The sequence below is a fragment of the Elgaria multicarinata genome, chromosome 9 (assembly GCF_023053635.1).
Source record: "Elgaria multicarinata webbii isolate HBS135686 ecotype San Diego chromosome 9, rElgMul1.1.pri, whole genome shotgun sequence".
Lineage (NCBI taxonomy): Eukaryota > Metazoa > Chordata > Lepidosauria > Squamata > Anguidae > Elgaria > Elgaria multicarinata.
The window spans coordinates 86,366,828-86,383,007 of NC_086179.1; the positions used below are offsets into that span (position 1 = coordinate 86,366,828).

Here is a 16,180-nt window from a genome sequence, read left to right on the forward strand (position 1 = left end):
CGGTAACCAAAACTACTAAAATAAAATATTTAAAAGAGTTGTGATTGTGAATGCTCAGTGGAGTGAGTTTGTGCTCATGAAATTGGAGAGTACCTTTTGGTTAGCATCAACAACACCGCTAATGACAATCTCATCACTCCTCACCATCTATGCCACGCTATTTTGTGTGTCAACTCTTTAAAAAGGAGCAATAATAAATAATAAAAACACACACTAGCAAGTAATGCCTACCTTCTCATGCATATTTTGCCTTTTTTAAAAAAAGTTTTAAACTTTTTTTTAACGTAATTGGAAAGCTTTGGATACCCTCTTTGCAGTGCTGATGCCAGTGCCGCCCCTGTAGCAATTTTTTTCTCCCCCTGCAGTAAGGTAGACTATCCCAGTGGGATGGGAAGGCTATTTCACTACTAGGACTGCCTAGTCGCTTCTGAGAATAAAAGCCTTAGTTTCTTTTTGCCTTTATAGCTTGCTTCTTCCTCAGTGAAATAAGTAACAGAAACCTTCAGCTGTCTGTCTCTTCTCCAGCCTTGTGTTATATTAAGCTTTCAGGAAACAGCCGTCTTGCAAGCCAGCCAACCAGCCAGCCAACCATTTTACAGCAATTTATCCAGCTTCTTCAGCAGTACAATTTTATTTAATATTTCCCACTCTATTGTATGGCACAATCCATGGTCAAAATGGTCTTACCTTGTCCAGTTTCAGGCAAACAAACAAGTTTCCCATGGTTTGATTTCTAAACTGATTGACTAGTAGGCATAGTAATTGAATTATATAATCAAGTTTTTCCTTTCTGCACAGACCCTTGATTATCCAAGCATCTGTTCAACTTGCATCCACATATACCACAGCCAGGCCTATTGCTGTAAGTAATTTAGTCTTAATTTAAATGTTTTTAATTAAAAAGAAAACACGCTAAACTTGATAGTTGTTCAGAATTAATTACCCCCTTCTCCTTTCTCTCAGGCCTTCTGAAATGATTGCAGTAGGGAGACTTCAGACATTGACTTCTGCTTATTCTCTCTTTTAAAGGCTCATTTGATTATTCCACAATGCCACAGCAGGTTGATAAGTAAATTCAGTTGGGAAATTTTCCATGTTGCACATACATGCACCTTTGTCTAAACTACAAAGGAACTTTAGTTCTAAATAATAACAGGGTCATTTCAGGTGTTGCTTGCAAATACAAAGCAGCAACAGAGACCAAAAGAACTGATGAGGAAGCAGAGAAAGAACATGTAGGGAGGAGTGAGGACACAGAATGTGATTAGTTTTTGAGTCTCACTTGCTTTACGGCCCAAATAAATTCATCTTGTATCTGAGTTCCCCAACTGTAATGCAGGGGCGGGCAGCTCGTGGCCTTTGAGATGTTGTTGGACTACATTTCCCATCAACCAACCACATATGGAGAGCCACATGTTGCCTACATTAAGGGCATGTCTAGACCTACATGCGGGGGAGGGGGGAGGATCTCGCGATATGGTGATCGCGAGATCCTCCCCCTCAGTCTAGAATCAGCCTTTTGTTTAGAGCCTCCTTTTTTTAGTAAGATGAAAATTATTTCTATCAGAGAATGGAAATCCTTCAATATCTTGTGTTGCTTTGGGTAACAATAGAGTAATATTTTTGTAAATAAATCACAACTAAAAGGCCCTCTAACTAGGCACTGATAAAATTTAAACTTGGAGGCTTCTGTCCTATACTTACTCCCAGGTAAGTTTCATTGAAGTCAATGGAGCTAACTTCTCAAGTAGACATGTATAGGCTTGATTTTTAATATTTGTTTAAACATCCAGTGGTAGATAAATTCATGGTCTATAGTGAAGTTTTAGGTAAAAAACTAAAATTGAAACTTAAGGAATGATTCTTGGTGTTGATAGCTGAGGACATCATTCCCATATTCCAGTTAATAGACAAGTATTTTTATTTTTTTATTATTTGCAAAAGTAAGCTCTGCAGGATCAATCTATTTACTTGTTTGAATACGAAAGGAGATTGCTTAAGAGAACTGGTTTGTTCCAATTGACTTAATAGGCATGCTACATGTACACAGATGTGATTGTATGAGAAGGATAATCTTTGATTCCAGTAAATCCCCAAGAATCTAATTCTGAGTTAAGACATTTGAATGGCAATTGTAAGACGAAGACATGAAGAGAAAACTTTTTTTTTTTTGCCAGCTTCCACATCTTTGCTAATTAATTTAAAAACACAGAGTACTTGTGATGAGTGTTTCAAATACAAACGCTGTGGTTGTTGAGTAGATTGGCTTGAGATGTCATGCACTACATAGTGCAACCACCGATTTGACCTCAGCGCCCGAGTGATTGTGTTATGGCTGTAGATCTGCAAGCTGTTAGATCCTTAGAAGATGGAGAGGCTTTGGCAGTCCCAGAGGTAGTTTCCTCATACAAGAACCATTACATTGGGTACATGGCTTCCAGCTTCCAGGCCCTCTTGGCTTTCCAAGGCTTTCCACTGCTTGTTAAGATAAGATACCTTGCTTCAGGGACAGTTAGGTCCCTCATTCCTTTCACTTCCTTTCTTTCTCTTTCTCTGACAACTTTGATTTTTCTGACTGGATTATTTCTTACCATTATTGCAGAGTTCCAGCCTAGTTTCTCCTCCTAGCCTAGTTACACCCTTATGCTTTCCCCTGATGGATGGATGGTATATCAGTCAGCTGAGAAGCACAATTGTGGTGCTCTTCCAATATTCTGACCATGTTACTGCTTTTCTGAAGGGACCCCATTTAGAGTGTAAATGTGGGAGGGCTGCTTCACGTTCTGTGCTTTATGCTGCAATAGAGACATCTTAGGGTTACCAATTTTTCCAGTGCCTACTGTCACTGTCCCTTTCACAGCAGCTCAATGTGTAGACATTACCACCAGACAGTAACGCTTATCTTGATGTAATGAAAAGCTTCACTTGTTGATCTCTGGACATCAAATTACTGTGAAGAGAATAAGAGCAAACCAAGTCATTTTCTTTCTGGTCACTTGGCAACACAATAGAGAGCACCTGCACATCTCTTTGACACACACAAAACTTTTCACATGCCCTTGGTACCCAGTGTGAGCATTTCCCTCACCTCCCCCAAGAATCAGGAGGCAGCTTAGTCCTGGGTCCTAGTTTCTCCCTTTTTTGTCAGCTCCTGTAGGTGGCAAGGTAGCCAATTGCCATCTGCCCCACAGCAAAGGGCAGGAAATGAGCAGAACCTTCACTTCTGAGTATTTTGTTAAAGGCAGTAAGTTTATTACGAATTTAAACAATACATTTTTAACATTTTAATGGGACATATACTGAATGCTTCAGATCTGCCTCACATTTGATGAGGTGCACTGACATGAGTACGACATTGAGTAAGTGAAGCCACTCCCTAGGGCTGGATCCTTGCCATGACATCATGGACCAAATATGAGGCAAATAAATGTGTTGAAAGGTATTCTGCATCGCTACACAGCACTGACATGAAAGCATGACACCAAGAATCATCTGCTAGGTCAGAGATAATGATGTTACCTGGGAGATGAGTTAGCATTTCAAATCTAGATGATCACAGCTCCAGTAACTGTTATGTTTCATCATTTAACACCCATGGAAACAAATGCACAGCTGAATCCTATGCATATTTACTTGGAAGCAAGTCAATATGGGGAGATGGGGGGGGAAACGGAGCCAGGGGGGATGGGGGGATCGGAGATCACGGGCGGGGGGGATTGGAGATCACGGGGGATGGGGGGGATCGGAGATCGTGGGAGATGGGGGGAATCGGAGCCATGGGGGATGGGGGGATCGGAGATTGTGGGGGATGGGGGGAATCAGAGCCATGGGGGATGGGGGAAACTGGAGATCGTGGGGGAGGGGAATCATGGCCAGGGTGGGGAAATCGGGGGCAGGGGGGCGGGGAACTCTGTTTTTAATTTTAAAAATCCCTATCTTACTCGCTTGTGCACTCCTGCACACCCGCCCCTTTAAGATTTTAAACAAAATGGGTGACACGATGGGGCTTTTCTTTACCCCGTCACGTCGGAAGTGTGTCTAGGAGCGACAGCCTGTGCTACTTCTAGCATGGGCTGGCCCCTCCACACACCCTGATTTTAAGGTAGGTTTAGCAAGGCCCTCAGTTTGATGGAGAAAACTGGCTTATATTATTTCCCACTAGTGCCCTGTAGATGCTTCTGTCTCTTTTATCTTGAAGGGATAGAGCAGTCTTTCCCAGCCTCCTGCCCTCTAAATGTGTTGGACTATTGTTCAATTGGGCTTAGTCCCAATTGCAGTATTTCTGACTAGACATGTATAGGATTATGTTGTAATCTTTAGTTAGGTCAGGATTAGGGGTGATGAATCAACAGATTACCATGAAATCTACCATTCAGTTTTTCTTCCTGTGGAGAGAAGGAATGAGTGTGGGGAAAGAAGTCTGTGGTCCAGTCCCAATCTCTCCCCAGTGACAACCCTGGGAAGAAAATAATGTCCAACAATCCCTCAGTAGCTAAAGAGATGGATTTTGTTTTGTCTGCCACAACCTAGTAGAACTTCAAGAAGTTCTTCTAACTGAAACTAAAAGCAAACCAGTTGGTAAATGCACATTCTTGCTTGCAGCCTACACAGGGTTGCCAAGCAGCAGGCATTTTACTGATTTGACCAGTGAACTGTGTCCTGTCAGTTATTGTGGTAGGAAAAACCAGTATACTCCAGATGCCACAGGCTCTGGATGGCCCTTCTCCATCAGCTCTGTCTAAGCTCCATCCTTTGCGTCTGCGCAAGAGCTAAACTTTGTAAAACTATTGGCAACATGATGCAGTTTGCTTTTCTAATAGAATATTGTGGAAAGGTTAACTTGGCTGCCATCTTGAATTCTTACCCCATTGACCGGCAGCTCAGATGAGTGCCTGTGATGACAAAATTACGCAGTATATGGGATGCCTAAGGGGATAGATCTGGAAATAAGATGTAAGAGTAAACCAATGCCTTTGCCATGACATCAGTTTGTTTATTTCTTTTTCACCCATGGTTCTGGAATAAAATATGAAGCTATATTTATCTGAAAGTCTGACTTACGATCTACGGGACTGAGCTGTGTTTCTGGAATAGAGTGTATTTTGAGGCTAAATGTTGTAGATACGACGCATCCACAGAAAGAGTAATGCTTCTCTGATGTGAATATGTATGCAGACAGAAAGGCAAGACGGCAGCGGAATGTATTTATTGCAGAACCTTCCAGCCCGGGGATGCAAATCCAGCTAGGGAAAGGCCTCCTTGTTGCATGACTCCGTGTTGGAAGTTGCAACTACATGGATTCCACATGGCATGTGAACTGGCGAGTTTTCAGGGAATGTTAATCTTGTATTACAAGATACTGAAAGGCTAAAGCCGCACCATGTTTACCTCGTGATTCTCCGGCGGCAAGCTCCGCAGATTTTCTGTTGTCTACAAAGACAATTTGAGAGCTTGTAGTGTGGTGGCACCAAGTTAAAGATATCAGCCAGGTTGCGTCCCATATAAATTTCTCAGCCGTCAATTCTCCAGGCAAGTCACTATTCCTCAATCTAAACTATCTCTCCTGCTATGCAAAACTGGCCTACCATACAGGGTCATTGTAAGTATTAATGAGATAATGAATCTGAAGCATCCATGTAGCTGCAACTTCCAAGATGGAGTCATGCAACAATAATGCTAAATTATTATTATAACTCAATGGAAAGGGTAATAGCAGTAGGTCTGCTGGGTCCTTTTTAAGGGGTGCCATGAATCTGTGGTGTTCTGAAGAAAAAGGACTTCTGTAATGGCCTAGTTCTCACGAAGGTCTGTACTGAACCACCTTGGACTGTCCTGGGGGTTCACATAATTGAATGCTCCTTCGTACAAAAAAATTTGCTCCACACCAAAGATGCTGAACTTTGGCTAGCATTAGGTGAACTCAGAACTTGCTGCTACCAAGATACCACCCCCTCCCCTGAAGAGCAGGGTCTTGACCGTGACCTTGTGTTGTGTATCTGAAATACAGCACAGGGTCAGGAAAAATGCTCTGCTCAACTCTTCAACTTGGGGCTGGGGACAGAGTAGAGCTCTACGAACTGGGCTCTCTGCAAGTGCGTTTGCCCACCTCGCCATGGCAAGGGTTCAGCTAGACTCTAGTGAGAGAGACAAGTTTGAGGCTCGCTCTTCCCAACCCTGGAGGTGCGGTGGAGATGGGATGAATTCTGCCCCCACCTTAACGTTCAGCAAAAGCCTGGGATTTGTTTTCTCTCAGCACTTGCTAAGCACAAGCACAAAGCCTAACAACTTTCCACTTCCTGTCTCCAGCTCTAAGCTGGATGGGGCCTCTGAGTGCCTGACAAAGGCACACCTCTAACCCCGCCCCCTGGATCTAAGCTCGAAGTGAACACACCTCTAACCCCACCCCCTGGCTCTCAGCTCTTTTTATTTCATTAGGCAGAACCCCCTGTCAGGCACTTAGAGCACCCATCAATTACCAATCACCTCAGTGAGAACTAAGCCTTTGTATTACAGAATCATGAATTATGCTGAATTAAAATAGGATATGGGTCAATTTTTTAAAAAAAGAAACTTAGGCCACAGCTAGACCTAAGGTTTATCCTGGGATCATCCAGGGTTTGCCCCTGCGTAAGCACTGGATCCCCTGTGTGTCACCTAGATGAACAGGTTTGACCTCTGGACGATCCAGGGATAAACCTTAGGTCTCGCTATGGCTTTGGACAATTAGTAGAACTGGAGCAGTGGTTTTCACACTGTGTACCTCACACATATGAGAGGTTCTCTGAAAGATAGCTTTATTGCCGCTATTGATCTTCTCTTCACATCCAATACATTTTACTTGCTACAGACTATCTGGAGAATGAGTCTACCAGCACCTCCCATGAATGTGGAGTGCATCCCTAGAATGCATATCACAATCCTCAACAGTGCAAAGAGACTTTGCAGTAGATGTATGGAGGGCATTGACTGACAAATCAACATAGAAAGGATTCCTAGAATTTTGAAAGCTACTGAGCTTGAACATTGCAAACAAGACACAATCTCTTTTAATAACTTAATTGCCTTGTGATGCCAGCCCAGAAACTCCAAATCTGGAGCGTGGATTCAATTTAGCTTTTTGACCTTAAACGTTCCCTCCTTCCTCCCAACTCCTTCCATGATTGTAACTGAGAGTGGTATTTGGCTCATGGCCATTCATTAGTTAGGATGTTGTGTTGACAAACAGGACAAGTACAGTAAGATCAAGTGGCGAGATAGACCAAGCCTGATCGGACTTCAGTTTCATGAGATCTTGTTGGCAAAACCAGCACCACGCAGTTGGTTTTGGTCCAGGCGTTGTTGTAATGAAGCATTCTCACAGCCTGAACGTATACATGTCCCACTGACTGCAGCAGCACAATAATTCTAAGCATAATTTTTGTGAACCGCCCAGAGAGCTTCGGCTATTGGGCAGTATAAAAATGTAATAAATAAATAAATAAATAAGCTTAGAATTGCAGCTGTTTAGCAGATGCACTCGGTTCTGTTCAGATGGAGTTCTGGCTGTAAATGGAAAGTGAGGTTCTTGGCCTGGCAGAGCTGCCTCTTTCAATGTGCTGTGATGCTGTGCAACGCCACATATTTTGAGCTGACAGCATGTATGGTACTGTCAGGTGCTATATGACAAGACACATGCATATTCCATTCAACACGATAAAGGCTGAAGCGAAAGGTAATGGAAACAGTTGTCATCTGTGTACAGATATACAAGCCGTGACTGTCACTCTTTTTTCAGAGGGCAGAAGCGCTATCTAGTCAACTGAAAACAACAAGGCCAAGGAAAGATAATATTCACTCCCCAATGTCATCTTTTCCCAGACATGCCAGAACAACTGAGACAGATTTTAAAAGTCCTGAATTTGGAAGGAAAGGAAACCGGTGCAAGGGTGTATCATGCAGAGCTCCACCAATTTGTGTGAATACTTCGTCTCTTGGTAATATTGTTTGATAGCAGTTTCTCTTACTAACCTATTAAAGAAACTGACTTCCTACCATATTCTACTGTCATTACCAAATGTTATTTATTTCATTTGTAACGTGCTCTTATTCCAAGAAGTTCTGAGCATCACACAGGGATTCATTTATAATCTCACAAGAACCCTTCCCTGCTGGGTTTAAGGCATCTCTCAGCTATCAGGCAGGAGCCATGAGAGAAATATGTAGCCTTTGGGAGCACTGAGACTCCTTGTCCACCCCTCCTTGGGCTGTTCTCTCTTGCCAAACAGGGACAAGCAGCCAGGACAGTATGACTACATAAGATTCTTTCCTCCAGGAAAAACAGCTGCATGTGTTTGCTTCCTGAGTCTTAAAAATCCAGAAGACAGAAGCCCATACACTCACAACACAAAAAGAATTCTTGAAGGCCCTGAGCTGATGTAAATTGACACTGAATACAGCCAGTAAAAAAGTACAGAAGCAGGTAACTGACCAGGAAAGACATCTTGGTATAGTGGGGACTAGCTTGATGCATCTGTCATGAAAAAAACAAATTTCATATTGGGGATCATTAGGAAAGAAATAGAAAATAAATGTTTGGGATCATTATGAGACAAGTCAAAGCTGCCTCTATCCTAATGCCTTCATACAAATCTATGGTGTGACCACACTTTGAAACCAATTCACTGTTCCACAGATATTTATGTATCCCCCGTTTTTCACTCTCTTCATCCCCTTTTGTCTATTTCTTCTTTGTACTTATTACTGCTTTTCCTTGCTGGGTTTGACGGCTGAAATACACAAGGCGTTTACTCTCTCAGCAGTTTATGCATTGAGAGAATTTCAAATGCCGGTGTGCATGCAGTTGCTGACCGGCTTGTTGGTTGCAGCAGGCTGGGAAAATCAACTACACACACTAGAAACTTCTGAATCTAGAAGGAGGAATGACACAGGCATTCTTCTGTCCCCTCCTAGGTGGCCAACATTTGAACCTGCTCCTGTATCTGCCCCTTTAACAACAGTTTGATCTGCAGAAATTAGTAGGTGGTAATGTTTAGCTCCAAAGCATTGAAAGCTTTATCTGCTTATATCCTCACACTATGCCTCTCTTAAAGGCACAATAGGAGGCCATTTTTTTTCTGGCCTGTTTTTTGATGGGCTTGGACAGCCCTTAGATATTCCCACAAAGATTTGAGAAAGGGCTGGGACAAGCGGTATTTAGAATTGCCTTAGTAGTGTGCAAATAGGAAGTGGGCTGCAATAGACAGGCCTCATGCTGTGAAAATTGTGAGAGAGTATGGCCCTGTTCAGAAGACACCTTAAACCACGGTGGTTAAGGCTTTTTTTGTTAACCAAAAAGCCTTAACCACTGTGGTTTAAGGTGTCTCCTGAACAGGGCCTGTGGGAAGCTTTCTAGCAGGTCTGCCTTTAGATTTTCTCTGGATAACTAGTTAAACTGGTGGTCCCATGCACTTAATTTTTGTTGTTATTTAATAAGTTGTTGGAGCATAATTGAATGGCCTCTTTCATTCTTCTCTCTGCATGTGCTTTTAAAATGCCTTGTTTACATGCATCCTGAGGATTAGGCAGTGAATTAAAAACAAGCGGTTTACAGAAGCACAAATTCCCTTCTACCATGGGGGTGGGGGACGGAACATAGCAAATGAACAAATCTCTTTTTTTAACAGGAGTTATACGTTGCCTTTTACTTCTCCATCTCAATAATAAATTATGAGAAATTCTTAACACAGTTTACAAATGGAAGTCCATTGCACACTTTACTTACCTGGTCATCTGGGTCAGAGTTTTATCTTCGCCTGCCTAAAGTGTTTAGTGCAAGACACTTCCTCTGTGGCTCTTTCACTATTTTTAGCTAATCTCTGTGGCTCCCCTACAGCTTTGTTCAGCCTAACACAGCTTAGGTTAATAGAGAGAGACAGTCTCTAGGGACCTTGATGACTTACATGTAGAGGTCTGTCACTTGCTGGCCACTTGCACGGCTAGGATCTGTCTCATCCTCATCCCACTTTGAGGTGCTGGGGCGTCTTCCTCCCTCTACGTGTGCTTCCAGACAGACGGCTCCTAGGGCTACTAATTAGAAGCTGTTGTGTAATTATTCTGTCTTTTTTGCCTTAATGGATTTTCTGTGGTAAGAGAAAATATGGAAGAAGCTGTGGGATAACGTGGGAGGATCACGAGTGGAAGAGGGCATCGTACAGACCGAACACACAGACAAACACACCTGGTAAAGCTGGTCAAGGGCATGATAAAATCCTTAATCTATGGGCAGATCTTAAACATCGGGCAGGTTTATATGGTAAGAGGTGTCCTTTCGGATCACTTGGCCCCAGGGCTTTAGAGATAAACATCATGCCCAGAAACAAATTGGCAGCTGGGATAGTTAATAAGTGTAATATGGTCAACAAAGCACATACTAGAAAACAATCTGGCAAAATTGACAGCAAAAGCTACTGGACCTTCCAGGAGCAATGTCAGGTCCAAAAGCACCTCCAAGCCGCAGAGGTAGTGCCACCACATCCAGAACAGACTGTGGCCGTTTCTACACCTGCCTCCCCCCGCCCCCCGGGCCGGGATCATCCCTGGATCGTCCCTGTGCATCCAAATGCCACACAGGGGATCCCAGGAGCAGGCAGAGACGATCCCTCCATTTTCCTGGGATAACCCTTAGGTGTAGAAAGGGCCTGTATCTCCAATCCTAGTTTAGCTTTTCTGATGACCAACAGTACATTTATTTTGCCTGGATTGAACCTCAGCTTGCTATTCCACACCTAAACCATCCCCATATCCAGACAATGGTTCAGGACAATCACTTGGAAAATCACACAAGGGGAAATCATGTTTCCTTACCATTGCTTCTTCGCCCCTGCTTTTATCCCTCATAACTTTCTCATTCTTCCCAGAGGGAAAAGAGGAAGTAAACAAAGACCATGTTGCCCATTCAGAGGCTGTTTTTATCTTGTCGTTTTTCCTGCACACAGCAGGAGATCGGGCACATCCCTTATATTTTTTGTGTGAAAAACAGTCGGATTGAAAGGGGTATATTTTGCTACGAAAAAGCAAGTGGAAGGAGCGGAAGGTGCACAGGAAGCAGACGTTGTCGCCTAAAGGATGCGCACACATCTGTAAGTGAGCAATAGTGAGTGTGCAATAAAACGCTCATCTGATGAACCTCTGTGTCCTTGGCATGAGTTGACAAAGAGAGACAGAGCTGGCTGTCATCAGCATAATTATGAGACCCAACCCCCAAACTCCTGGGCCTAATTTACACCAAACAGGATATTCTACTATGAAAGTGGTATATAAAAGGCAGGAGCCACACTACTGCTTTATAGTGCACTGACAACTGTTGTGGCCCATTGACACATACCACACACCGCTTTCATACTGCTATATCCTGCTTGGTGTGGCTCCTGCTTCCATATGGCTTTCATCGTGGACGGACAGGGATGATCCTGGGGTTTGCCCTGGAATTTCGCCCCATCTAGCTATGGCCTCAGTCGGAAAACCCAGCCTGAACCCAGATTGGAAAGGATCCAAATAATCACTTCATCCAGAGTCTGCTGATTCTCCTCTGCAATTTCTGCCATGTCCCCCGCCCCCACAATTAGCCTGTTATTCTGCCTTCAGAAGAGCTTCTGCACTAGACTAGTTTGCTCTGTCATTGGTGCTGCATTTACATGGAGATTCCTCTCTGCTTGGACTCAACTGTTTAAAAGAGGAAATGCTCCAGGCCTTGGAATGCTCAACACATAACCTATTTTTAACATATGCTGAAAGCATTCCAAATGTTGGGTTATTTCACAAAGTGTAATTTAAATGGCTTTTCTTGGTGTGCAATTTGAATGTAAAACTTGCACTGTTTTATATTTGATTTTTTTTTAAAAAATGTCTTCTATTCTTGTCTGGTTCCTGCCCTGAATTAACAACGTTCCCACATGTGTACAAATAGTACAAGACATGTTCAAAGACACTTTTAGCTTCATGTATGAAAACAAGAGTTGATGCCAATAACTCTAAAAACAGAAATCAGCTCATATCATCTCCAGCAAGCATGGCCAGATAGGTCCCAATCCAGCTCACACAACCTGCAGTTACACGGAGGCCTCGTGCTTCTGACACAGATGGATGTTACCACTAGATTGCTCCATACCTTTTGGAGCTTTTGTACACTGCACAGGTGTCCAAACTGGTGTGTTTCTCTTATACTTTCCTGTCTCAGGGACTGGAAGTTCACCTAGGAGACAGGAATGTCACAGAAATTGCTGTCCAAAAGTAGCTGAGCAAACTATCTCATACACAGATGTTGTCCCGTGGAGATTTGATATGTAAATAGTGAAAATGCCAAATTCTGCTAAAGCTTCCAATCCCCATTGTAATCCATCTTAATTCTAGACAGACCCAGAAAGTTTCATGGCAGGCTACTTGGATTTGGAGCAGTAGAGAAGCTGGACTCCTGTGATTTTTAACTGCTGTGTGACAGTCAAAATGCCGAAGGTAAAGCCTTTCACATCACATCATCTCTCAGTGTGGACAAAAAGATATATTGGTTGAATTTCTGTGTATATCATTAGTGGTTAAAGATTCATAAGAGCCCTGCCAGGAAAAAGGTGACAATCCTAATAGATTCTTCTTCTTCTTCTTCTTCTTCTTCTTCTTCTTCTTCTTCTTCTTCTTCCTCTTCCTCTTCCTCTTCCTCTTCCTCTTCCTCTTCCTCTTCCTCTTCCTCTTTTTAAAAAATACAGTTGAGTATGGTCGTAACTGCTGTTGAAACGTCTTTTCCAGATTTGAAATGGACATTATTTACTTTGAGTTTGTAGAGCTTGTGGTGTTTCAAGGAGACAATGTTAGGCCTTAGCAAGACCTACCTGTTAGTGCGCGATAGAGGGGTGAGAGATCCCCCTTCTGTTTACACATGGTGCGTCATGACCGCAGAGGGAGAGGCGTCGCGCCCCGCCATTTTTTATTTTTAAAGAGCCAGCAGCGCGCGAGAACTCGTGTGCAAAAGGTAGATTTATTTTTTTAAAAAAAATATTCCCCACTCACCTCACCCCACCCCCGGTGGACGCAGTGCTCCTGAGGAACTCTGCGCCCCGTGTGCGCGTCCCAGCTCCTCGCGAGGAACCGCGAGGAGCCAGGACAAACTGCGGTGCTCGGCCACACTCGGTCTCGGACCGTGGAAAAAAACGGGCCTAAAGGGGAGGTCAAGATCCCCAGGGCAAGGGAGGGATCATCCCTCCCTGATCCCGGGATCCCCTGTGCGTCATGTGGCCTTAGTTGCTTTTAATTATTTGAGCTTGTGACAGTGATTTCTATGTTCCTGTTCTAAATGAATATGTAAAGTTTCAAACCCGCTTGGGGGCTAATGTTATTTTAGGCTATTTAAGCTTCTCTTTTTTCTCTCCTGAGCTTTCTTTGTTGGTTGATCCCATAACATATTACATTTCCCCCCTCCGATATAGAGGACATTTTTGTGACAACTTCTGAAAATGTATCAGTCAGCCATAATCCAATGCTTTACAAGATTTTCTAAATTGTTACTTAAGTGGATTCATTATTTGACGGTTTTATCTGAGTCCAACGTCTCCTCTGCTCTCCTCTCAATTCAACTTTAGCTTGTTGTTCTGTGTCTCCTTCTATATGGGTCTGCGTGCACGCCATCCTACTCATCCTGTACATGTAAAAGATCAGCAGATTTTAAAAAAACAGCTGTTTGGCACATTATATTATTTGTGCAATAATTGCATACTTTTCATATTTGTTGCTCTAAATTGCACTTTTCTTGCAAATTTCCCCAGCATTTCCATGACATTTAAATCTCAGTCTCCTGTTCCTCCTGGGAAAATCCCCCCAGATAGCACATTTATTTCTAGTGTGTTTACAATATGTATAGTGTGTGGCAGTCAATGTTATGGGCAACTATTCATTTTATCAAATTTGTATCTTACCCTCCCTCCATGGAGCTCATGGCGGTGATCCCATTTTACTGTTAGGTTAGGCTGAAGGAGAACAACTTCATGGCTGAGTTGGGATTTAAACCCAAGTCTCCTGGGCCAAGACTCCAGTTGTCTATGCTTTGATAACCTCCAGGGTGATTATTGCTGCACGTTATACATTGACTTGCCTTTAGAGGTGATTCAGAAGTCTCTAGTTAGTACAGAATATAGCTGCCAGAATTTTGACTTGCACAGCTCATTTTGGCCATATTTCGCCAGTTTTTAAAGAGCGTGGTTGCCTGCCTGTACACTTCCAAACCCAATTCAAAATGTAGATGTACACCTTTTACAGCCCTCAATAGCTTGGGAACCATGTAACTGAAGACATGCCCAAATGTCTATTCATCACACCATACTAGCTTGCTATTGGATATTGAAGAGCAGGACAATTCCTGCCCCTCTCCCTCCTCCATAGTACATGCCCACGGCATTTTGAAATTAAGCCTTTTGAAGGATTGTTGTTGTTTTCATTTACATTTTAAACTTTGAAGGCATGGTACTTTCATGTTATACAATACAGGACTGCCCATTATACAGGACTGCCCATTTTTAAAACATGGTGAACACCAGTAAGGAAGGTATACTTCCCTGGCAGGGGGCCTAGAAATATTTCAAATAAATAAACACATGGCTTCTCCCCATGAAATGATCTCTCCCGATCTCTCTTTTGTGTGGATAAAAAACCAAAACTCTGCTAGGGGCTGTGTGCTACTCCTTCTTTCCTGTGCTAAAACACACACGTCTTTTGAGGGCTTTTTTTTTTAAGGGAGGGATCGTCTTCCTAAGAGCCTGGCTTTTTGTCCTACCTACAACATGAGGAGAGGGATAAAGTGGTACTGTTATCAAAAAGAGGTGGAGTATTCTGGAAAGGTTACAATGTAGTTGGGGCGTGCAGTCACTCAACCCTCAGAAAGGCCAAAAGATGTCATGAGACTCAGGTGTGGATTTCTTTTGGAGCAGGAAGTATCAAGGAGAAGCCAGGACATGTAATGTGGCGTTCAGGATCTCTTCTCAATCACCCCAGAGTGCAGGACACGGACTAATAGGCTCAAATTCCAGGATGCCAGATTCTGGTTGGACATCAGGAACAACTTCCTGACAGAACAGTACAACAATGGAACCAATTACCTAGGGAGGTGGTGGGGTCTCCCACACTAGAGGCCTGCAAGAGGCAGCTGGACAGCCATCTGTCAGGAATGCTTGGATTTCTGCATTGAGCAGAGCGTTGGGCTCGATGGCCTTATAGGCCCCTTCCAACTCTACTGTTCTATGATTCTATGACACATGGTGGTGGGGAGGGAAGTTGTCCAAGAGAATTTTGCCTGGCCAGTCTGGGCTCTTGCTAGATAAAGGTCCTGAGCCCTTTTCCAGATTGCTCCCTAATCCTTGGAATGTGATGATGAAGTGGATTTAGGAGGCTTGGTGGTTGTTATCGGGGTGGGACTGTGCTGCACTTGAGCCAGGAAACGGCCTGTTCTTATTACCCTGCTTACACCTTAAATGTGGAGGTAGCTTAGAATTTTAAAGCAGTGAAAGTGAGTGCCTTGATTCACCCATGCCCGTCTGTGGACAGAATGACACCTTTCTCTCAACACACAGCTCAATAATGCCATTTCTATCAGTGTTTCAAGTACTCCTATTATCTACTCTGTCTCAGTTATTTTTTTAAAAAGAATTAGAATGGTAGAGCTTGAAGTCATCAAGTGCTAAAGTAGGTCTTCTGAAGGAGATGCAATATGTTGCTGTGAAAACTGCCACCATAGCCTCTTGTCTGTCTGCAGCTTGCCACCATGTCCTGCTTTCTAACTGCATATGGATTGTGGGGAGGGAAACGCTCTCTGAAGATGCTACAAGACATTTCTGTATTTATTATTTCATAATTATCCCAATAATTACCCTGGGAAGCTAAGCCCTTAAATAAATAAATGCTTAGAAGTTAATTCTCAGTAGTCTACTTTGATTTCACTGTTTTAGGCGTTAGCTAGACCTAAGGTTTATCCCGGGGTCGTCCCTGCCTGCTCCCGGGATATCCTGTGTGTCATTTACATGAACAGGGATGACCCTGGGACGATCCCGGGATAAACCGTAGGTCTAGCTAAGGCCTGTGTCACAGCAGGTGAGGGGAAAGCAGGCATATCATCTTGACATTCTCTTTAACCTGCGTGAAGCTAAGCAGTAAGTTATCTGGCAGG

At 43.2% G+C, this 16,180-nt stretch overlaps 1 protein-coding gene across 1 annotated transcript in view; it reads left to right on the forward strand.

Annotated features, from left to right (window-relative positions):
- CAMK1D (calcium/calmodulin dependent protein kinase ID) overlaps nt 1–16,180 on the forward strand; it is a 277,010-nt gene that overhangs the window by 38,804 nt on the left and 222,026 nt on the right. The gene's annotated exons all lie outside the window — the stretch shown is intronic.